The following is a 25,020-nucleotide window of genomic DNA, read 5'->3' as shown; positions in this document are numbered from 1 at the left end:
AGCAGAGGCCGGATGGCCATCTGTTGGGAGGGTTGGGTGGTGTTCTCCAACTCTAGGCACCTGGTTCTATGGAGCGTCCCTCTCAGCCCCAGGGAAGGCCAGAGAATCTCCCACTGAGGGGACCCCTAGGGCTTCCCAGGGCTTGGATCATAAAGCTTCATCTCCAGGATGGTGGGATACCTGGAGGGTTTCAAGCAGAGGCCGGATGGCCATCTGTTGGGAGGGCTTGGGTGGTGTCCTCCAACTCTAGGCACCTAGTTCTCTGAAGGCTCCCTCTCAGCCCCAGAGAAGGCTGGGGAATCTCCCACTGAGCCCCCCCCCCCCCTTCCAGGGCTTCCCCAAGCCTTGGATCGTAAAGCTTCATCTCCAGGATGGAGGGATACCTAGAGGTTTTTAAACACAGGCCGGATGGCCATCTGTTGGGAGGGCTTGGGTGTCCTCCAACTCTAGGCACCTGGTTCTATGGAGCTTCCCTCTCAGCCCCAGAGAAGGCTGGGGAATCTCCTACTGAGGGTCCCCCCAGGGCTTCCCCAGACTTGGATCGTAAAGCTTCTTCTCCAGGATGGAGGGATACCTGGAGGGTTTTAAACAGAGGCCGGATGGCCATCTGTTGGGAGGGTTGGGTAGTGTTCTCCAACTCTAGGCACCTGGTTCTATGGAGCGTCCCTCTCAGCCCCAGAGAAGGTTGGGGAATCTCCTACTGAGGGTCCCCCAAGAGCTTCCCCACGCCTTGGATCATAAAGCTTCATCTCCAGGATGGAGGGATACCTAGAGGGTTTTAAACAGAGGCCGGATGGCCATCTGTTGGGAGGGCTTGGGTGGTGTCCTCCAACTCTAGGCACCTGGTTCTATGGAGCCTCCCTCTCAGCCCCAGAGAAGGCTGGGGAATCTCCTACTGAGGGTCCCCCCAGAGCTTCCCCATGCCTTGGATCATAAAGCTTCAGCTCCAGGATGGAGGGATACCTAGAGGGTTTCAAGCAGAGGCCGGATGGCCATCTGTCGAGAGGGCTTGGGTGGTGTCCTCCAACTCTAGGCACCTGGTTCTATGGAGCCTCCGTCTCAGCCCCAGAGAAGGCTAGGGAATCTCCTACTGAGGGTCCCCCCAGAGCTTCCCCACGCCTTGGATCATAAATCTTCATCTCCAGGATGGAGGGATACCTGGAGGGTTTCAAGCAGAGGCCGGATGGCCATCTGTTGAGAGGGCTTGGGTGGTGTCCTCCAACTCTAGGCACCTGGTTCTATGGAGCCTCCCTCTCAGCCCCAGAGAAGGTTGGGGAATCTCCTACTGAGGATCCCCCAAGAGCTTCATCTCCAGGATGGAGGGATACCTGGAGGGTTTCAAGCAGAGCCCGGATGGCCATCTGTTGAGAGGGCTTGGGTGGTGTCCTCCAACTCTAGGCACCTGGTTCTATGGAGCCTCCCTCTCAGCCCCAGAGAAGGTTGGGGAATCTCCTACTGAGGATCCCCCAAGAGCTTCATCTCCAGGATGGAGGGATACCTGGAGGGTTTCAAGCAGAGGCCGGATGGCCATCTGTTGAGAGGGCTTGGGTGGTGTCCTCCAACTCTAGGCACCTGGTTCTATGGAGCCTCCCTCTCAGCCCCAGAGAAGGTTGGGGAATCTCCTACTGAGGGTCCTCCAAGAGCTTCATCTCCAGGATGGAGGGATACCTGGAGGGTTTCAAGCAGAGGCCGGATGGCCATCTGTTGAGAGGGCTTGGGTGGTGTCCTCCAACTCTAGGCACCTGGTTCTATGGAGCCTCCCTCTCAGCCCCAGAGAAGGTTGGGGAATCTCCTACTGAGGGTCCTCCAAGAGCTTCATCTCCAGGATGGAGGGATACCTGGAGGGTTTCAAGCAGAGGCCGGATGGCCATCTGTTGAGAGGGCTTGGGTGGTGTCCTCCAACTCTAGGCACCTGGTTCTATGGAGCCTCCCTCTCAGCCCCAGAGAAGGTTGGGGAATCTCCTACTGAGGGTCCTCCAAGAGCATCTCCAGGATGGAGGGATACCTGGAGGGTTTCAAGCAGAGGCCGGATGGCCATCTGTTGAGAGGGCTTGGGTGGTGTCCTCCAACTCTAGGCACCTGGTTCTATGGAGCCTCCCTCTCAGCCCTAGAGAAGGCCAGGGAATCTCCCACTGAGAGACCCCCAGGGCTTCCCCAGCCCTTGGTTCGTAAAGCTTCATCTCCAGGATGGAGGGATTACTGGTGGTGGTGGTGGTGAGGTCCTCACTGGAAGGAAAGAGAAAGCTCGATCTGGATTTGGGGATGGACCTCTTGCAGAAAGAGAGTGAGCCAGGATCCAGAGGAGGAGGCCAGGCCAAGCGCTGTTGCCTGCTTCCCCTGATGGCCTCCCCAAGAGTGAAGGAGAGGCGCACACCTTCTTTGGTGCTGGGCCTTCAAACCAGACCCAGGGTCACTCCAGGTCAAGCAGCGTTGAGGGGGGCTAGACCTTCTCCCCACCTCGAGACACTACCCTCCTGGGACTGCATCCCATCTAGAATCACATCAGCCTTTCGAGGCGCCACATCACGCCCTTGACTCATGTTCAGCTTGTGGTCTGGCAGGACTCCGAGATCTCTTGCGCATACTTTTCACATACCTTCCTGCCGTCAAAGCCAGGTATCACTCGTCCGACGTTTGAGCACTTTGCAGATTCACCCATTTGCAAAGAAACCCTATAATTTCAGAAAGTTAAGTGGAAGTTGCACAAAGAGGAGTTGGGAGAAATAAATCATCAGGACGGATGACACAGCGAGGCCGCCGCCTGAGGCTACAGAGAGAGAATTTAATGAAAGAATAGAGGAGAAGGAAAGATCCTGAGTATACAGTCCAACCCCAATAAAAAACAGGCATGGCAGCCACCAAAGCAGCCTTGCGCTAACTTTCCATTCAAGCAAAGCAATGCTCGACATTCAACAACAAAGGCTGGGTCTACACTGCCGTATAATCACTTCTGGTGCAACTGGCAGTTTCTCAAGATGCTTCTGACACGGAAAAACAAAAACAAACAAACACCTGCCATGTGTCCAGAGGAAGGCGACTAAAATGATCAAGCGTCTGGAGAACAAGCCCTATGAGGAGCGGCTTAAAGAGCTAGGCATGTTTAGCCTGAAGAAGAGAAGGCTGCAGAGGAGGGCAACTAAAATGATCAAGGGTCTGGAGAACAAGCCCTATGAGGAGCGGCTTAAAGAGCTAGGCATGTTTAGCCTGAAGAAGAGAAGGCTGCAGAGGAGGGTGACTAAAATGATCAAGGGTCTGGAGAACAAGCCCTATGAGGAGCGGCTTAAGGAGCTGGGCATGTTTACCCTGAAGAAGAGAAGGCTGAGAGGATCTGATACGGAAAAACAAAACAAAACAAAACACCTGCAATGTGTCCAGAGGAGGGCAACTAAAATGATCAAGGGTCTGGAGAACGAGCCCTATGAGGAGCGGCTTAAAGAGCTAGGCATGTTTACCCTGAAGAAGAGAAGGCTGAGAGGATCTGATACGGAAAAACAAAACAAAATAAAACACCTGCTATGTGTCCAGAGGAGGGTGACTAAAATGATCAAGGGTCTGGAGAACAAGCCGTATGAGGAGCGGCTTAAAGAGCTAGGCATGTTTACTCTGAAGAAGAGAAGGCTGAGAAGAGATATGATAGCCATGTATAAATATGTGAGAGGAATCATAGACTCATAGAATCAAAGAGTTGGAAGAGACCTCCTGGGCCATCATCCAGTCCAACCCCATTCTGCCAAGAAGCAGGAATATTGCATTCAAATCACCCCTGACAAATGGCCATCCAGCCTCTGCTTAAAAGCTTCCAAAGAAGGAGCCTCCACCCCACTCCGAGGCAGAGAGTTCCACTGCTGAATGGCTCTCACAGTCAGGAAGTTCCTCCTCATGTTCAGATGGAATCTCCTTTCTTGTAGTTTGAAGCCATTGTTTCATTGCATCGTACTTATCAGGGAAGCAGAAAACAAGCTTGCTCCCTCCTCCTCCCTGTGGCTTCTTCTCACATATTTATACATGGCTATCATATCTCCTCTCAGCCTTCTCTTCTTCAGGCTAAACTTGCCAAGCTCCTTAAGCCACTCCTCACAGGGCTTGTTCTCCAGACCCTTGATCATTTGAGTCGCCCTCCTCTGGACGCATTCCAGCTTAGAGTCAATATCTCTCTTGAATTGTGGTGCCCAGAATTGGACACAATATTCCAGGTGTGGTCTAACCAAAGCAGAATAGAGCATGGGGAGCAGGACTTCCCTAGATCTAGACACTATGCTCCTATTGATGCAGGCCAAAATCCCATTGGCTTTTTTTGCTGCCACATCACATTGCTGGCTCATGTTTAACTTTTTGTCCACAAGGACTCCAAGATCTTTTTCACACGTACTGCTCTCGAGCCAGGCATCGTCCCCATTCTATATCTAGGGAGGAGGGAGGGAGCTTCCTTTCTGCTTCCCTGGAGACTAAGACGCAATGGAGCAATAGCTTCAGACTACAAGAAAGGAGATTCCATCTGAACACGAGGAAGAACTTCCTGACTGTGAGAGCCGTTCAGCAGTGGAATTCTCTGCCCCGGAGTGTGGTGGAGACTCCTTCTTTTAAACAGAGGCTGGATGGCCATCTGTCAGGGGTGATTTGAATGCAATATTCCTGTTTCTTGGCAGAATGGGGGTGGACTGGATGGCCCAGGAGGTCTCTTCCAACTCTTTGATTCTATGATTCTATGAGTTCATAAAATTAAGGGGAAAGGTTTTTCTGAGTCCATTGGGTTCATATAGGAACCATTGCAAGTGCTGAGGGTTGGGGTTCATTCACTGGAGTGAAGAAAACTATAAATCCCATCTCGTCAGAGGACCAGGATGGCCTGTCTGCTTCCCAGGGGTCCCAAGGGGTGACCGCAGCAGGTTCCCCAGGTCAACAAGCTTCTATGGCATCAAAGAGATGATGGCAGCAGCAGCAACCTAGCAGCGGGGAGCCATCTGGTTTCCATGTGAAGTTTGGGGTGCAAAAGGTTATTTCCAGGGCGGAGGGACGCATCGTATGAAATCGAAATAGCAGTTAGCCTTAGAATTAGTTTAGGAAAAGAATGACACCAGTTTGGAAATGATCCGTTGACTCGTGGATATGGGGACCCAATGGGTTTCAGTATCCGCGGTTCAGAGAAACGCAGTTTCGGCCTCCCTGGGACACTGAAATCGCATCCCGGGCAAGCCAGCAGCTATCTGTGGCTCAGGAGAGGGAAAGTTCCTACTGGAAAGAATTTAGAGGAAGTAAAGGACACAATGTATCACTATGGAGAGGAAAAGTTACAATTAAGTGATACTTTATTGGGGGAATTGTTACAATGTTAGATGGAGGGGAAGAAAGCAAAGCAAAGCAAGGCAAAAGGAGATCTCGAAGTTGAAGCTGCTGCTGTGGCCACACTCCTAGCGACGCTGGCCCAGTTGGGCAACCAGGAACTGAGGAACTCCCTGCTGCAGGTCAGATCAGCTTAAAGGCAGGGGTTCCTGGCTGGCTCGCCATTACCTCGGTCATATCATGAGAAGACATCCTTCACTAGGAAATACAGTAATGCTTGGAAAGGCTGTCAGGAAAGAGGAAGGCCACATTCCGGGAGGAGGGACTCAGAAGATTGCTATGAATTTTCCGGGCTCTATGGCCATGTTCCAGCAGCATTCTCTCCTGACGTTTCTCCTGCATCTGTGGCTAATATCATCTTCAGAGGTCTGATGGTGGTGAGGCAAGTGGAGTGTGTATGTATGTATGTATGTATGTGTGTATATATGTGTGTGTGTGTGTGTGTGTGTGTGTGTATATATATATATATATATATCCCTGTGGAATAATGTCCATGGTTGGAGAGAAAAAAACCTTATCTGATTGAAGCAAGTGTAAATCTTGGAATTAGCAAGCTTGAATAACATTGAGTAGCCATGATAAACAGCCACAGATATATATGTACTCCGCTTGCTTCACTGCCAACAGAATCTCTGAAGATGCCATTAGCCACATGTGCAGGTTTTTTTTGTCGTGTCAGGACAACCAGTCAAATTATATTACATTTCTAACAGAACAAAGCAAACAAACAGACAAAATACAAAATTTGTGAGTTTGGTAGTTGATTAGATGTCTTTTGACCAGTCTCTGGCCCCTTGGAGTGCCTCTGGTGTTGCCGCAAGAAGGTCATCCATTGTGCATGTGGCAGGGCTCAGGGTGCATTGCAGCAGGTGGTCAGTGGTTTGCTCCTCTCCACACTTGCATGCCGTGGATTCCACTTTGTGGCTCCATTTCTGAAGGTTGGCTCTGCATCTCGTGGTGCCAGAGCGCAGTCTGTTCAGCGCCTTCCAAGTCTCCCAGTCTTCTGTGTGTCCAGGGAGGAGTCTCTCATTTGGTATCAGCCATTGGTTGAGGTGCTGGGTTTGAGCCTGCCACTTTTGGACTCTCGCTTGCTGAGGTGTTCCAGCTACTTGTCTCTGTAGATCTTAGAAAACTATTTATTGATTTAAGTCGTTGATGTGCTGGCTGATATCCAAACAGGGGATGAGCTGGAGAAGTCTCTGCCTTGGTCCTTTCACTATTGGCTGCCACTTCCCAGCGGATGTCAGGTGGTGCAATACCGGCTAACAGTGTCATTTCTCCAGTGGTGTGGGGCACAGACACCCTGTGATAATGTGGCATGTCTCATTAAGAGCCACATCCACTGTTTTAGTGTGGTGAGATGTGTTCCACACTGGGCATGCGTACTCAGCAGCAGAGTAGCATAGCGCAAGGGCAGATGTCTTCACTGTGTCTGGTTGTGATCCCCAGGTTGTACCAGTCAGCTTTTGTATGATATTGTTTCTAGCACCCACTTTTTGCTTGATGTTCAGGCAGTGCTTCTTGTAGGTCAGGGCTCGGTCCAGAGTGACTCCCAGGTATTTGGGTGCACTGCAATGCTCCCGTGGGATTCCTTCCCAGGTCATCCTCAGAGCTCAGGATGCTTGTCTGTTCTTGCGATGAAAGGCACATGTCTGTGTTTTAGATGGATTAGGGATCAGCTGGTTTTCCCTGTAATAGGCAGTAAGAGCACCTAGAGCTTTGGAGAGCTTCTGTTCTACCATCTCAAAGCTCCCTGCTTGAGAGGTAATGGCACGATCATCAGCATAGATGAAACTCTCTGTCCCTTCTGGCAGTGGCTGGTCATTTGTGTAAATGTTGAACATGGATGGAGCAAGCCCACTCCCCTGAGGCAGGCCGTTCTTCTGTTTCCGCCATCTGCTTTTCTGGCCCTGGAACTCATGTGCAGGTGAAATGTCAGGAGAGAATGCTGCTGAAACATGGCCATACAGCCTGAACAATACACAGCACTCCAGTGATTCCGGCCATAAAATCCTTCAACAACATGAAGAGCCAGTGGTTTGAGCATTGAACTATGATGCTGGAGACCAAGGCTCGAATCCCCTTTGCTTGGCCATGAAAACCCACTCGGTGACCCTGGTCAAGTCCCACTCTCTCAGCCTGATAGCAAGGCAATGGCAATGGCAATGCCCCATTTGAACAAGTTCTGTTGAGAAAACGCCATGATAGGTTTGCCTTGGGGTCACCAAAACTCAGAAATGACTTGAAAGCACACCTCCACAACAACAACAACAACAACAACAACAACAATGGCAACGGCAACAACAACAATAGGGTCCTCCTCTTTTCCTGCTGTATCTTTTCCTGTTGTATCTTTTCCAATACGTTGTGTTGCCTTGTGATATGCCCAAAGTGTATCATAGAATCATAGAATCATAGAATCAAAGAGACCTCATGGGCCACCATCCAGTCCAACCCCATTCTGCCAAGAAGCAGGAATATTGCATTTAAATCACCCCTGACAGATGGCCATCCAGCCTCTGCTTAAAAGCTTCCAAAGAAGGAGCCTCCACCACACTCCGGGGCAGAGAGTTCCACTGCCGAACGGCTCTCACAGTCAGGAAGTTCTTCCTAATGTTCAGATGGAATCTCCTCTCTTGTAGTTTGAAGCCATGGCTCCATTGCATCCTAGTCTCCAGGGAAGCAGAAAGGAAGCTTGCTCCCTCCTCCTCTCTGTGCCTTCTTCTCACATATTTATACATGGCTATCATATCTCCTCTCAGCCTTCTCTTCTTCAGGCTAAACATGCCCAGTTCCCTAAGCCGCTCCTCATAGGGCTTGTTCTCCAGACCCTTGATCATTTTAGTTGCTCTCCTCTGGACACATTCCAGCTTGTCAATATCTCTCTTGAATTGTGGTGCCCAGAATTGGACACAATATTCCAGACGTGGTCTAACCAAAGCAGAATAGAGGGGTAGCATGACTTCCTTAGATCTAGACACTATGCTCCTCTTGATGCAGGCCAAAATCCCATTGGCCTGTCAACTTTAGTCATCTTGGCACCTAAAGAGAGTTTGGGTTGAATTGGCTTTTGGGCCCATTTATTTGTCTTGCACGCAGGCTGAGATATCCTCAGAAACATATGAGCCAAATTTCATGTTCTCCTTTGGGGAGATTACTAAATGCAAAGCAATTAGTATTTAATATTTTCTACGAAACTCGCTTGAAAAATAGCTGTAGGCTGTCGAGCTGAAGGCTTTGTTCCTAATCTAGATGTACTTTTCGGAGTGTGTAGTTAGTTACAGGTTTTAAGCTTCATAAAGGAACCGCCTCTCGGCTTCCTTCACTGCGCAGCTTTCATAACCGCACATAGAAAATGGAAATGTTGTGGCTGGGTGATTCTGATTTCAGGATGTAGTGATGCATCTTTGCAATTCAGGGTGTTGTTTTGTCCCTTCATGGTTGCTTTTCCAAGCCACCACCTGCTTTAAAGTTATGTAGCTCATTATTTTTGTGTTCTTTGTGTTCCTCCACAAGCATGCCTTTGCACTTTCCTCCTTTGCTTTTTTCGGCAATCTTTCCAAGTCTTTGCCTATTTTTCCACTAGGAGTACGGCGTCATCTGCATATCTTACATTGCTGACGTTCCCTCCTCCAGTTTTCGCGTCTCCTTCCTCCAAATCTAGTCTTGCTTGATGTATGATACGTTCAGCAAATATCAAACAGAAAAGAGTGACAGAATGCAGTCTTGCCTGACCCGCTTGTCGGCTGGAAACCATTATGCTTGTCCGCATTCTGCCCTGAGAGCAGCCGCTTGTCCCGAGTTCAGGTTTCTCATCAGACAGAACAACCAAAGGCAGTGGCACACCCTTTGCTTTCAGAGCAAGCCTTGGCCCTTTGTGATCTACACAATCAAAGGCTTTGCCGTCGTCTGAAAAGCCCCGCCGGCTTTCCATCAAATTTTTTTGGTGTGCTCCATTATCCGGTGAGTGTTCGCAATATGATTTCTGGTGCTGCTTCCTTTCCTGAACCCGGTTTGCGCAACTCACATTTCCTGCTCCACCTACGGGAAGAGTCTGTCTCACGCTAGGCCAGGAACACCTTTTCACCCAGTATCACACAGAGTCCAGTCGTAGCTAACAACAGCAGTTTATTTACAAAAAGGGGAAGTGGCCGTCTCTCAAAAAGGTGCAGCAGTCCAAATATATGCTGGTCACTTCTGTGGTGAGAGAATCAGCTGTCTAAGAAAACGTTGCCCAGGGGACGCCCGGATGTCTTGCAATCCTGCGAGGAGGCTTCTCTCATGTCCCCCGTGGATGTGGCTCTTAATGAGACATGCCGCATTATCATGGGGTGTCTGCGCCCTACACCACTGGAGAAATTACACTGTTTTGCCGGTATCGCACCACCTGACATCCGCCGGGAAGTAGCAGCCAATAGTGAAAGGACCAAGGCAGAGACATCTCCAGCTCATCCCCTGTTTGAGTATCAGCCAGCACGTCAATGACTTAAATCTAGACATAGTTTTCTAAGATCTACAGAGACACTTCCTGGAACACTTCAGCAAGTGAGAGTCCAAAAGTGGCAGGCTCAAACCCAGCAACTCAACCAATGGCTGATACCAAATGAGAGTCTCCTTCCTGGGCACACAGAAGACGGGGTGACTTGGAAGACGCTGAACAGACTGTGCTCTGGCACCACGAGATGCAGCACCAACCTTCAGAAATGGGGCTACAAAGTGGAATCCTCGACATGCGAGTGTGGAGAAGAGCAAACCACTGACCACCTGCTGAAAGGCAACCTGAGCCCCGTCACATGCACAATGGAGGACCTTCTTGCAGCAACACCAGAGGCACTCCAAGGGGACAGAGACTGGTCAAAGGACATTTAACCAACTACCAAACTCACAAGTTTTGTATTTTGTCTGTTTGTTTGCTTTGTTCTGTTAGAAATGTAATATAATGGACTGGTTGCTCTGACATGACAAATAAATAAATAAAGTCCAAATATATAGAGATGAATAGTCCAAGATTGCAAGATACATGGAATCCAATTTATTTATTTATTATATATTTACCATATTTATACCCCACCCTTCTCACCCCAAAGGGGACTCAGAGCGGCTCACATAGTAGGCACAATTTGATGCCACATAAACATACATTCGACAGAATAACACATACATTAAAGGTAAAAGTTTTCCCCTGACATTAAATTGAGTCGTGTCCGACTCTGGGGGTTGGTGCTCATCTCCATTTCTAAGCCGAAGGACCAGCGTTGCCCATAGACACCTCCAAGGTCATGTGGCTGGCATGACTTCACGGAGCGCTGTTACTTTCCTGCCAGAGCGGTACCTATTTATCTACTCACATAGAATCATAGAATCAAAGAGTTGGAAGAGACCTCATGGGCCATCCAGTCCAACCCCATTCTGCCAAGAAGCAGGAATATTGCATTCAAATCACCCCTGACATTAAAAGCTTCCAAAGAAGGAGCCTTCACCACACTCCGGGGCAGAGAGTTCCACTGCTGAACGGCTCTCACAGTCAGGAAGTTCTTCCTCATGTTCAGATGGAATCTCCTCTCTTGTAGTTTGAAGCCCTTGTTCCACTGCGTCCTAGTCTCCAGGGAAGCAGAAAACAAGCTTGCTCCCTCCTCCTCCCTGTGGCTTCCTCTCACTTATTTATACATGGCTATCATGTCTCCTCTCAGCCTTCTCTTCTTCAGGCTAAACATGCCCAGCTCCTTAAGCCGCTCCTCATAGGGCTTGTTCTCCAGACCCTTGATCATTTGAGTCGCCCTCCTCTGGACACATTCCAGCTTGTCAATATCTCTCTTGAATTGTGGTGCCCAGAATTGGGCACCACAACTTGCATGTTTTCGAACTGCTAGGATGGCAGAAGCTGGGGCTGACAGCGGAAGCTCATGCAACCTTTCGGTCAACAAGTTTAGCAGCTCGGTGGTTTAACCTACTGCGCCATGGAGGCTCCCATAGACACATTAAAACCAGCTGCTAAAACATGTCAACAATTGAAATCTATTCACTGAAATCATGTAATCCAAATCGTAGTCCAAGGCCGTTCTAGTTGTCATAGCACCATTCCACGTTCACTTATTTCACTGCAAGATTTCTATCTAAATGCTTGGTTCTACATTCACTTATTGCATTGCAAGATTCCTATCCAAACACTTGGTCCCACATCCACATTTTTAGCTTTTTTAGACTTCATGAAATCCACAAAGCCCAGAGCATAGGCATAAATCCTTAAGCATGAAAACAGGAACTTCTCCAAGACAAAAACACTTCCAGGAACAAAGGCGAACTTACTTATTATTATTTATTTTAAGCATTTTTACTCCACCCTTCTCACCCCTAAGGAGACTCAGGGCGGAGCATAACATATAAACAGCAAATATTCAATGCCAGGACATAAATAGATTATGCATATACATAAACATTAAAATCATTTATCTCAGCATTAAAAATCCAAACTTGAGAGCTAAACATAAACTTGATCTTATGACAATGCTGTCTGCTCTGAAGAGGCCAGGAAAACATCACTTAATTTAAGCTCAAACCTGACCAAACAGTCATGAGGTCATCCCTTTGGCACCTGGGTTTCAAGAACTGTTTCTCATCATCTTTCTGGCCTTCTAATTAACCTTTGCTTCACTCTCTCCAAGCTGAGGCCTAATCTCATATCATGGGCAACTCCCCATCTTCTGAAGGCTGAGAAGGCCAAGAAGGCCAATTCTCAAGAGAAACATCCTCTATCTCTTCTGCAGCTCCCGTCCCTTCTCTCTGATCGACGGCCTGCATTTCTGTCTGTGTTTCAGCCTGATCACTCACAGACTCAGTGAAAAATCCATAATTCCCCTCATCCTCTGAGGCAGAATCCCCAGCATCCCTAGCATTTTGCTGCTGAGCCCCAACAGAGTCTTCGGCCAGATCTACACTGCCATATAATGCCGTTTGAACTGCATTGAACAGCATGACCTGGGTCTAAATCAGGCATGGGCAAACTTGGGCCCTCCAGGTGTTTTGGACTTCAACTCCCACAATTCCTAACAGCCTGAGACCCTTTTCTTTGCCCCCCTCAACTGCTTTAAGTGGAAAAGAAAGGGGGAAAAGAAAGGGCCTGAGGCTGTTAGGAATGGTGGAAGTTCAAAACACTTGGAGGGAAGGCTGAAGTTTGTCCAGGCCTGGTCTAAATGGACCTCTATGGTCAGTGTAGACCCATACAATGCAGTTCGGTGAAGTATATTATAGAATAAATAGATAAATCCATGTTGACTATTAGCGATGACTGCATTTGTTTCTAAGTGTTTGCAGACCACTTCCTTAACAATCTTTAAGGAAGACTTTTGCAGACTTTGATTGGAGTTTTGGAAAACTTTTTGAACTTTTGGAAACTTTTTCCTTTTCAAACCTCATGGACTTTCACTATGATTTATGGACTTTGGTGGGTGTATTTTATATCTGTATAAAATATGAAATGTCACCTTTTCATGAACCTTAGCCAAAAATGAGCCCAGGGGACTTCCTCTTCTCCCATGGGCCAGAAAAGCTCCCAAACAAAAGGACTCAACAGAAACTCTTCCATGAACAATAAGACAATGGGCATAATACTTCAGACCCCAGAGTTTGCCCATCTGGAGTAGCTAGACTATTGATAGGACTAAGCTGAGGTATTCCTTTCTCCACTTTACCATGCATGTTTCCCAAAAGGGCTTTGTCTTTACTCTTCCTGCTAGCCACTGTCTCCTCCCCACCTTTGATGATAACAGGAATGGAATTCTGTGAGGGAACTTCCTCTTTAAGTTTTATTGCCCTGGGTTGACCCCTCTATTCCGCTTTGGTTAGACCACACCTGGAATATTATGTCCAATTCTGGGCACCACAATTCAAGAGAGATATTGACAAGCTGGAATGTGTCCAGAGGAGGGTGACTCAAATGATAAAGGGTCTGTAGAACAAGCCCTATGAGGAGCGGCTTAAGGAGCTGGGCATGTTTAGCCTGAAGAAGAGAAGGCTGAGAGGAGACATGATAGCCATGTATAAATATGTGAGAGGAAGCCACAGGGAGGAGGGAGCAGATCAAGGGTTTGGAGAACAAGCCCTATGAGGAGCGGCTTAAGGAGCTGGGCATGTTTAGCCTGAAGAAGAGAAGGATGAGAGGAGATATGATAGCCATGTATTAATATGTGAGAGGAAGCCACAGGGAGCCAGCTTGTTCTCTGCTTCCCTGGAGATTAGGACAAGGAACAATGGCTTCAAACTACAAGAGAGGAGATTCCATCTGAACATGAGGAAGAACTTCCTGACTGTGAGAGCCGTTCAGCAGTGGAACTCTCTGCCCTGGAGTGTGGTGGAGGCTCCTTCTTTGGAAGCTTTTAATCAGAGGCTGGATGGCCATCTGTCAGGGGTGATTTGAATGCAATGTTCCTGTTTCTTGGCAGAATGGGGTTGGACTGGATGGCCCATGAGGTCTCTTCCAACTCTTTGATTCTGTGATTCTATGATTCTACGATTCTATGTGGTCTCCACTATTGTTCTCTTCTGCCTTTTTTCCCCTTCCATTGAGGACGCATTTTGCCTCTCTCTTTAGGCAAAATGTAGCTGCATGGATTTTTGACATTTTACCCATTTACCTCCTTAGAAGATGAGACTTAGTAGACTAGTGAGTTCCAAGACCTTTTCTATCAAGAATGTATTTCTTTTACTTCAATAAATATTTTTGAACCTAAAGCTCTGGCTCTGCAATCCTGAGCCATCCTAAGATATAGAAGCTTACCCCAGCTTCACCACATGTAAGTTTCTGCTGGTTATGGTACTCTGCGGTATTTATGGTGGAATCACTCTGATTGAGGGTTATTTTGAGCCTAATAGCTCAGATTCCCCAACAGCAGCCACCATCCTAAGTATAATGGTCAGTTATACACCTTTCTACTTCGGATTTTTGTCCAGTTCCTTCACAATTGTCCATCCAAGTCCAACTTTCACTCTGATTCTAATGAAGCCAAGTGATGGAAAACCTTGACATCGGTCAATGTTTACATTACTCACTTTGAATAATCTTAGAACCATTGAAGCCTAGAGGAGTATGGGACCCCCAAAGGCCATCCAATCCAACCACCATTTTGTCACAGAGGATGACACAACTCAAGCCCCCCTGACAGATGGCCATCCAGCTTCTGCTTAAAGGCCTACAGAGAAAGAGACTTTACTACAGATGCAGGCAAACTTCAGCTCTCCAGGTGTTTTGGACTTCAACTCCCACAATTGTGGGAGTTGAAGTACAAAACACCTGGAGGGCCAAAGTGTGCCTGTGCCTGCTCTACTGGATTTCCAGGTAGCCAATTCCACCATGAAATTGTCCCTTTTCCTACAGTTTGAATAGACTGCTCTTTGTATTGTCGAAGGTTTTCATGGCTGGAATCACTGGGTTGCTGTAGGTTTTTTGGGCTATGTTCTAGGAGCATTTTCTCCTGACGTTTCGCCTGCATCTATGGCAGGCATCCTCATAGGTTGTGAGGTCTTTGGTGAGCCCTTGAAGAGCATCCTTTGGGTTTGGCCATCACATCGCAACCTCGCCCTAGCCTTGCCTGGCCCACATTTACTAGCCTGTTTGCAAAAAAATATAATAGGCCTTTTTGCAATCAAGGTGAGTTCCATCTCCTGCATCTCCTTCCTTCGCCAAGCTTGTTAACTCTATCAAAAAAGATAAAAAAAGGTTTGTCTGGCATGACTTGTTTTTGAGCAACATGCTGACTATTAGTAAGCATGGCATTCCTTCCTAAGTGCTTACGGATTGCCTCGTCTCTAATGGTTTGCTCCAGATTCTTTCCTGGTCGGGATGTCAGGCTGATTAAGTAATTCTTTCGGAAGACGGGGACAACACTGACCTTCTCTTTCCGCTCTGCTGGGACTTCTCCTCTTCTCCAAGAATTCTCTGAAATGACTTCTTTCACTGCTCTTGGATGTGGTTCATCTGGTCCTGGGGACTTGAATCCGTTCAGATTAGCCAGATATTCCTGTTCTTCCCCTTCACCTCTTTTGTGCGGCATTTCCCCTTCAGCCTCCTCTGCTCCATCCTCCCTCAATTGAGCCCTGTGCTTACCCTTTGGGAGAAAGAAGACTGGGACAAAGAGCGTGTGGAGGAGTTCAGCCTTGTCTCGGTCCCTTCTTAGCATTTCGCCATCCCTTCTGTACCATTTCCTCGTTCTTCCTTTTGCTACGGATGTAACTAACCTCAAAAGCCTTTTCTATTGTTTTAAACCTCTTTGAGAAGACTGAGCTCCTTCTTCACTTTGGATTTATTTCTTTTTTTCCTACACGTGCTGGTTTTCCTTTGAATCATAGAACAAGCTCTATGAGGAGCGGCTTAAAGAGCTGGGCATGTTTAGCCCTCAGAAGAATCATAAAATCATAGAATCAAAGAGTTGGAAGAGACCTCGTGGGCCATCATCCAGTCCAACCCCATTCTGCCAAGAAGCAGGAATATTGCATTCAAAGCACCCCTGACAGATGGCCATCCAGCCTCTGTTTAAAAGCCTCCAAAGAAGGAGCCTCCACCACACTCCGGGGCAGAGAGTTCCACTGCTGAACGGCTCTCACAGTCAGGAAGTTCTTCCTCATGTTCAGGTGGAATCTCCTTTCCTGTAGTTTGAAGCCATTGCTCCATTGCGTCCTAGTCTCCAGGGAAGCAGAAACCATAGAATCATAGAATCAAAGAGTTGGAAAAGACCACCTGGGCCATCCAGTCCAACCCCATTCTGCCAAGAAGCAGGAATATTGCATTCAAATCACCCCTGACAGATGGCCATCCAGGCTCTGATGAACCAGCCTGGACACAGCATATTATTTGAGAACACAGAAATGCTGGACCACACCAACAACCACCATGTCAGACGACACAGAGAAGCCATTGAAATCCACAAGAAGCATGTGGACAATTTCAACAGAAAGGAAGAGACCATGAAAATGAACACAATCTGGCTACCAGTATTAAAAAACTCTAAAATTACAACAGCAAAACAGCAGAGAGGAAACAACCAGGCACATCTTAACACCTCTCAACAAGAGAATTTCCCAGGCTCAGCCAGGCCTTCTAATGCTAATGAAGGTGGTCAGTTGAAACATTCACACCTAGCTTCAGCAGAGAAGAGCTCTTTGCCCCACCCCAGCCATTCCACAGATATATAAACCCATTGTCCTAATTCCAACAGACCTCACTACCTCTGAGGATGCTTGCCATAGATGCAGGTGAAACGTCAGGAGAAATGCCTCTAGAACATGGCCCTATAGCCCGAAAAAACCCACAAGAACCTAGTGATTCCAGCCATGAAAGCTTTCGACAATACATCATCCAACCTCTGTTTAAAAGCTTCCAAAGAAGGAGCCTCCACCACACTCCGGGGCAGAGAGTTCCACTGCCGAATGGCTCTCACAGTCAGGAAGTTCTTCCTCATGTTCAGATGGAATCTCCTCTCTTGTAGTTTGAAGCCATGGCTCCATTGCGTCCTAGTCTCCAGGGAAGCAGAAAGGAAGCTTGCTCCCTCCTCCTCCCTGTGGCTTCCTCTCACATATTTATACATGGCTATCATATCTCCTCTCAGCCTTCTCTTCTTCAGGCTAAACATGCCCAGCTCCTTAAGCCGCTCCTCATAGGGCTTGTTCTCCAGACCCTTGATCATTTTAGTCGCCCTCCTCTAGACACATTCCAGCTTGTTAATATCTCCCTTCAATTGTGGTGCCCAGAATTGGACACAATATTCCAGGTGTGGTCTAACCAAAGCAGAATAGAGCATGGGGAGCATGACGTCCCTAGATATAGTCACTATACTCCTCTTGATGCAGGCCAACATCCCATTGGCTTTTTTTGCCGCCACATCACATTCCTGGCTCATGTTTAACTTCTTGTCCATGAGGACTCCAAGATCTTTTTCACATGTACTGCTCTCGAGCCAGGCATTGTCCCCATTCTGTATCTATGCATTTCGTTTTTCTGCCTGTGGAGTATCTTGCATTTGTCACTGTTGAACTTCATTTTGTTAATCTTAGCCAATCATCTCTCTAATCTGTCAAGATCGTTTTGAATCCTGCTCCTGTCCTCTGGAGTCTTGGCTCTCCCTCCCAATTTGGTGTCGTCTGCAAACTGGATGATCCTGCCTTCGAGCCCTTCATCTAAGTCATTAATCAAGATTCTGAGCAGGACCGGGCCCAGGACGGAAGAACCCTGCTGATGGCACTCCGCTCGTCACTTCTTTCCAGGATGAAGAGGAAGCCTTGGGGAGAATCACCCTCTGGGTTCGTCTGCTTGACAAATTCCAGATCCACCTCACCGTAGTTGTGCCTCGCCTACATTGGACTAGTTTCCTTGCCAGAAGGTCATGGGGGACCTTGTCAAAGAAGGCCTTCCTGAAATCCAGGTACGCTCCATCCACGGCATCATTCCCCGCATCTACCCAGCTTGCAACTCTATCGAAAAAAGAGATCAGATTAGTCTGGCATGACTTGTTTTTGCCCTCCTCCAATCTGCTGGAACTTCTCCCGTTCTCCAAGAACTCTCAAAGATGATTGCCAATGGTTCCGAAATGACGTCTGCTACTTCCTTCAGTACTCTTGGGTGTAGTTGATCTGGTCCTGAAAGGGGACTTGAACTCATTTAGAGCGGCCAGGTATTCCTGAACGACTTGTTTCCCAATTTGGGGTTGGATGTCCTCTGATCCCTCATCCACTCCATCTTGCTGAGGTTGAAGTTGACTTTCTTTTTGTAGGAAGACCGAGACAAAGAAGGTATTAGATAGTTCTGCCTTTTCCCTATCATCCCCTGTCAGCATTGCCCCATCTTCTACTCGAAGAGGCCCGATCGCCTCCTTGTTCTTCCTTTTTCTACTGACATAAGAAAAGAATCCCTTTTTATTGTTTTTAATGTCCCTGGCAAGCCTGAGCTCATTTTGTGCTTTAGCCTTGTGGACCTTTTCCCTACAGGTGTTGGCTATTTGTTTGAATTCTTCTTTGGTGATTTCTCCCTTTTTCCACTTCTTTCCGCCACACATGCTGGCTATTCCTTTGAATTCCTCTTTGGGGATTTCTCCCTTGCTACATTTTGTGTCTGTATCCATTGGCTTTTTTAGCCACCACATCATGTTCACCTTCCTCCCTACAAGTGCTCCTAAGATCTATCGAACCAGGCATCATCCCCAATTCTGGGTTACTATAAGTTTTTTGGGCTGTATGGCCATGTTCCAGAAGCATGCTCTCCTGACATTTTGCCTGCATCTATGGCAGGCATCCTCAGAGGTTGTGAGGACCTCACAACGGCTGAGGATGCTTGCCATAGATGCAGGCAGAATGTCAGGAGAGCATGCTTCTGGAACAGGGCCATATAGCCTGAAAAACTTACAGCAACCCAGTGATTCCAGGGCCTTTTTTGCACTTTCTTCTTGACCTTCTTCATTTCCAATTCCAAGTCTGTTCTCTTTCCTGCAAACACTGTGGCGTCATCTGCATATTCTGAATATTTAATATTCCTCCCCGTTTACGCCTCCACCAGGTCCTGTTTTCTGAATCATATGTTCTGCATGAAATGACACAGATGGGATGATAAAAGGCTGCTGTCCTTGCCCACAGGAAGCCACCCGCTGTCTCCGTATTCTGCTGAGTCCAGGTTGCGCACTGGGGCAATCAAAGGTTATGGCTCAGCGATTGCTACATAAGAATGACACATAAAAAACACTAAAATTCAGAGTATGGCTCATTTGACTGTGCTGGAACACACGCCCAAAGCCTCCCAAAAAGTGTTCAGACCTGAAATGGGTTCACACTCCAAGATTCTACAGAAACATTAGGAAGAACCTCCTGCTGTTAAGGGATAGTCAGCAATGAAATATGCTGCTGCCTGGGAGTCCAGTGGAGTCTCCTTCCTTCTCTGGAGGTTGACAAGCTTAGGCTGGAATCCCTTTTCTTGCAAACTAAATTCAGTGGAATGGTGTCCCTGGAGCAAGACCCAAATGAGTCCGGTTCGCCATCTTCAGGGCGCCTCTTCAGACAAAGAGAGCCAAAGGCTTTCATGGCTGGAATCACTGGGTTGCTGTGAGTTTTTCAGGCTGTGTGGCCATGTTTCATGTGACTGTGCGAGTGGCGCCACCTGTGTGTAGAACTTTAAAGTGCAAAGGTTTAAACTGTATAACATACCCAAACTTGCCTAGTTTGTAAATGTATCATTGGATTGATTGGTTATTTATAGCTATCAATCAATGTTGTTTGCACCAGTTATATTGCTTCCTCAGCTCAATTGCTTGGCTCCACCTCTTCCTGGAGGAGGGCAGAGCTTTTCCTTTTCCATTCTACCATCAAACTTTCTATCAGATAGACATGGGAAAGAGACTTGGCTCTAAAGCCCTTAATTAAGTTACCTCTCATCACCAATTCTAAGGTTTTACCCTTGGGACTCATACTTCATGTCCAGATCGCCCTGGACAATGTTGAGGAGACCCAAGCGCCTTCAAACCGGTCCTTTGGCATCAAAGGGAAAACTCTGTGCCTTCAACATAGGCCATTGGACTGGGGGTTGTGTTTGTTCCGACCTTCACAGCCATTGAGAAAGAGGGACCTGGAAAAGCTTCTCAGCTTCTCAGCTGCGAAAGCTCCTTTGACCCAAGACAACCAGAGACTGTAATATATATTTCCTTTACCCCCTTTGAAACTTGCAGCTTATTGCCTTAAAGAGATAACTCTCTGTGAACAATAAAACCTATTTTGAATTATCTACAGTGTTTTGGTCCTTGGGAGTTCCAGTTCTTTAAAGGAAGGCAAGAAGCAATCCCCTGGGGGAAAGATGTCATGTCTAGCGTTACAGCCCCCAGGTACGACGGCACATTTCAAAAGCATTCTCTCCTGATGTTTGGCCCACATCTGTGGCTAATGGCACATTCAGAGGTTCTGTTGACAGTGAGGCAAGTGGAGTGTATGAGGGATATCCAGAAAGTCAGGTTATAAGTTTTTTAAAAATACAAAGAATTAATCTATTTTAAGAAAACATGGATTGTAGCATAGGGATTATTATTATTTTTCCAGATAATCACCATTTTATCATTTTGTTAACACATTTTGTCATTTTGTTTTTTGATGCCTGCATCATAGAAATTTCCCTTCGCCTTTTTCAGCCAGTTCATCACTTTAATTTTCACATCATCGTAAAAGTGTTTTCCACCCAGGTGTTCCTTCAATTCAGTGAACAGATTATAGTCACTGGGTGCAAGATGGGGGCTGTGGTGGGGGGGGGGGCGTTAAAACATCCCAACCAAATGAAGTCAACAACTCTTGTGTTGCATGAGTGGTGTGCGGATGTGAATTGTCATGAAGGAGACAAACAGAAGGGAAACAGAATGAGGGCGTTCATCTCTAACCTTCACTACAATGCCAGCCAATGAGCTACTGACGACTGGCAGTGCTCGTTCGCTTCAGCTGGCTTCCCACTACACTTCCCCCGAGAAAATTCCCTGCAAGAGCTACATGCCTTGTAACCTTATTTTCCAGATAACCCTTGCATATACAGCAATCTTATTACCCTTTAGTTTTCTACTCATACTAAAACAGGACCCCCTCCCCTACCTCCCAGCAAGACCAAAGTGTACTTCCCTTGTCCCCCCCCCCCACCCACTAAAGAAGCCCCCTTTTCTTATTGCACCCAACCTGACAATATTTTCTCTTTCTATCTAAGGTAAAGATTAAGTCCAGTCGTGTCTGACTCTGGGGGTGGGTGCTCATCTCCATTTCTAATCCAAAGAGCCAGCATTATCCATAGACACCTCCAAGGTCATGTGGCCACTGGCGCCATTACCTTTCTACAGAAATGGTATCTATTGATCTACTCACATCTGCATGTTTCCAAACTGCTAGGTTGGCAGAAGCTAGGTCTAACAGCAGGAGCTCACCCCATTCCCCAAATTCAAACCACCAACATTTTGGTCAGCAAGTTCAGCAGCTCAGCGGTTTAGCCCGCTGCACTACCAGGAGGCCCAAAAGCCCTGCCTACTATGGGGTTGTGACTTCTGTCTTTGGCACTGCCCTTCTTCACCCCCCATAGCACCCTTGCCCCACCCTGTGGAGCCCCCCTTTTCTGCTTAGCCTCATTGGGGAGGGGGCTGTGACAGGAGGAAGAAGGGCAATGTCAGCAGAGAAAGCCCTAAGAGTGTCTGTTTAGCCTGCAGAAGAGAAGACTGAGAGGGGACATGAAAGCCATGTCTAAATATACGAGGGGGAGTCCTAGGGAGGAGGGAACAGGCTTGTTTTCTGTTCCCCTGGAGACCAGGATGCAATGGAGCCACGGCTTCAAACTGCAAGAAAGAAAGGAGATTCCACCTGAACGTGAGGAAGAACTTCCTGATTGTGAGAGCCGTTCAGCAGTGGAACTCTCTGCCCCGGAGTGTGGTGGAGGCTCCTTCTTTGGAAGCTTTTAAACAGAGGCTGGATGACCATCTGTCAGGGTTGATTTGAATGCAATATTCCTGCTTCTTGGCAGAATGGGGTTGGACTGGATGATGGCCCACCAGGTCTCCTCCAACTCTAGGATTCTAGGATTCTATGGAAGGTGGCTTCCTCCAGAAAAGCAGGGGAAAGACACTCACATTCAGAGCAGGGGTCTTTGGGTGAGGGTTGCCCACCCTTCCCTCCCCTCCCCTGAGAAAAGCAACTCTGAAAGGGCTCCCAAAATGGTCAAAAGGAAGCTGAATCCCTCCCTTTCTCCTTAAGGCAGGGTTGGGCCATGTTGTCTGTTCTCAGGATCTCCCAAAATGTTCTCCTGGTGCCCTCTGCAGGGCATCACCAAAATGTCCCACAGACTGACTGTCTTGGCAAGCCTCAGGCTGTGCTTGTGTGGGGCCCACAACTTGCCCGCCCCACATTATCACTGGCCCTGGGTAGCCGCAGAAGGGGGCTGTTGCTGAAGGCAAATGCCCTTTGTCCAGTGGGTGTAGGGCCTGGTGCTGCCCAAAAGGTCACTTGGGTATCTTGAGGCCATCCAGACCACCCACTCTGCTCATCCAAGCAGAGGCGGCCCTAGGTAATTTTCAACGGTAAGCAAACCAATCATTGATATATATTTTCTGTTCGTCGTGGGAGTTCTGTGTGCCATATTTGGTTCAATTCCATCAGTGGTGGAGTTCATAATGCTCTTTGATTGTAGGTGAACTATACATCCCAGTAACTACACAGTAACTAGGTGCAAAGATGACTGCAGATGCAGACTGTGGCCAGGAAATCAGAAGATGCTTCCTTCTTGGGAGGAGAGCAATGTCCAGTCTCGACAAAATCGTAAAGAGTAGAGACACTGGCAACCAAGATCCATTGCCAAGTCCAAGCCATGGTCTTCCCTGTAGTCACCTACGGATGGGAGAGCTGGACCTCAGGGAAGGCCGAGCGAAGGAAGAGAGATGCTTTTGAGCTGTGGTGCTGGAGGAAAGTTCTGAGAGTGCCTTGGACTGCGAGAAGATCCAACCAGTCCATCCTCCAGGAAATAAAACCCAGCTGCTCACTGGAGGGAAGGAGACTAGAGGGAAAGCGGAAGTCCTTTGGCCACATCATGAGGAGACAGCCAAGCCTAGAGAAGGGAATGATGCTGGGGAAAGTGGAAGGCAAAAGGAAGAGGGGCCGACCAAGGGCAAGATGGATGGATGGCATCCTTGAAGTGGCTGGACTGACCTTGAAGGAGCTGGGGGTGGTGACGGCCGACAGGGAGCTCTGGCGTGGGCTGGTCCATGAGGTCACGAAGAGTCGGAGACGACTGAACAAATGAACAACAACAACTACACTTGCCGCACTTGCTCCCTTGCCTGGCCCGCTTTGGGTCCGGAGGTGTGCCTGAAGACCCCGGCGTGTGCACCAAAAGGCTCCTGTTCTCCTGACTTTCTCCTCAGCCATTGGGACCAAGAGAGAGAGAGAGAGAGAGAGAGAGGTGGAAATGTCCACCTTTCCTGAAGGTAGGCACAAAAACAAAGGAGGGAGCGGAGGTGGGAGATGCCTCCAGCCAGAGGGGCTCTCTCTCTCTCTCTCTCTTGGTCCCAATGGCTGAAGAGAAAGTCAGGAGAAGAGGCTACTTTTGGTACGCAGGCTGGGGTCTTCAGACACGCCTCCGGACCCAAAGCGGGCCAGGCATGGCGGCTCCGCCCCTTGGCCCACCCGCGGATTGGGGAGAGGAGAGGAGGCGGGTGGAGCGCCGGGGATTGGGAAAGGGAGCCGGTCATGGGAAAGGGATAGAACGTGGAGAACGATTGAGCACCAGCTCTGCTCGCGCACCCGGTGGCCGGGTGGATCAGGAACGAGAGGGGCTAGGCGAGGCTCAAGGGCCCGGCCCCTTTGGGAAGAGGATTGCCTGGCAGTGAGGCAAGAAAGCCGAGGCTCCCCCCGGACTGCTAGGACTGTTGTGAGCTGAAGGGGCGCTCCTCAAGTGGCGGTCGAGGGGCATTTACAGAGGCGCCTCTGCGCCCCTGGCAAAAAAACGTGTTCTGCGACCACTTACTTCGCGTAATGGACGAGCCGCCCCTGCATCCAAGCATCCAGCTGAGAAAGAGCTTTGCAAACACTGGGATATTTTTTGATCTTGAGCTAGAATTTAGAGGCTCCCACGGAGAGAGGAACCCTTAGATCAGTGGTTCTCAACCTTTCCAATCCCGCGACCCCTTAATACAGTTCCTCATGTGGTGCCGACCCCCAACCATAAAATTATTTTCGTTGCTACTTCATAACTGTCATTTTGCTCCTGTTATGAAACGCCATGTAAATATCTGAAATGCAGGATGTATTTTCATTCACTGGACCAAATTTGGCACAAATTCCCAATACGCCCACATTTGAATATTGGTGGGCTTGGGAGGAGATTGATTTTGTCATTTGGGAGTTGTAGTTGCTGGGATTTATAGTTCACCTACAATCAAAGAGCATTCTGAACTCCACCGACAATGGAATTGAACCAAACTTGGCACACAGAACTCCCACGGCCAACAGAAAATACTGGAAGGGTTTGGTGGCCATTGTCCTTGAGTTTGGGAGTTGTAGTTCACCTTCATCAAGAGAGCACTGTGGACTCAAACAATGATGGATCTGGACCAAACTTGGCATGAATACTCAACATGTCCAAATGTGAACACTGGTGGAGTTTGGGGGAAATAGACCTTGACATTTGGGAGTTGTAGGTGCTGGGATTTATAGTTCACCTACAATCAGAACGTTCTGAACCCCACCGGCCAAGGTGGGCCGCCAACATCTTAGGGGACCCATGGGTTCACCACGACAGTTCCCCAGGATCAGCAGGCTTTTTGGACATCCACAAAATGGTGGCAGCGAGGCAGCATCTTCAGAAAAATAGCTGGACTCCAGGATATGGTTTTGGGGGCAAAAAAGGTTATTCCTGGGGCGGAAAGGATAGCGGAGTGAAACTGAGATAGCCATTAGCCTTAGAATTCTCCCAGGAGAAGATTGACAATGTTTTCGAAACGATCCGTTGACCCGCAGATACGGGGGCCTGAAGGGGTTTCCGTATCCGCGGTTTAAGGAAATGCAGTTTCGGCCTCCCCGGGATGTGAAAATCGCATCCCAGGAGGGCCGGCAGCCATCTGCAGCCCAGGAGAAGAAAGGTTTATTAAAAGAGAAGTTTTGAGGCAGTAAAGGACACAAAGTAACACTATGGAGAGGGAAAGG

At 48.2% G+C, this 25,020-nt stretch overlaps 1 protein-coding gene across 1 annotated transcript in view; it reads right to left on the bottom strand.

The window, feature by feature from the left end:
- The window catches only part of LOC132772628 (protein-glutamine gamma-glutamyltransferase E-like), a 56,621-nt gene extending 41,202 nt beyond the window's left edge, over positions 1-15,419 (bottom strand). The window contains exon 1 of the mRNA XM_067468318.1: positions 15,225-15,419. The gene's annotated coding sequence lies outside the window, so the exon portion shown is untranslated. The remainder of the gene's footprint in view (positions 1-15,224) is intronic.
- Positions 15,420-25,020: the final 9,601 nt, after the last annotated feature.

The sequence above is a fragment of the Anolis sagrei genome, chromosome 4 (assembly GCF_037176765.1).
Source record: "Anolis sagrei isolate rAnoSag1 chromosome 4, rAnoSag1.mat, whole genome shotgun sequence".
In the NCBI taxonomy this organism is placed as follows: domain Eukaryota; kingdom Metazoa; phylum Chordata; class Lepidosauria; order Squamata; family Dactyloidae; genus Anolis; species Anolis sagrei.
This window is presented reverse-complemented; position numbering and strand designations above follow the sequence as displayed.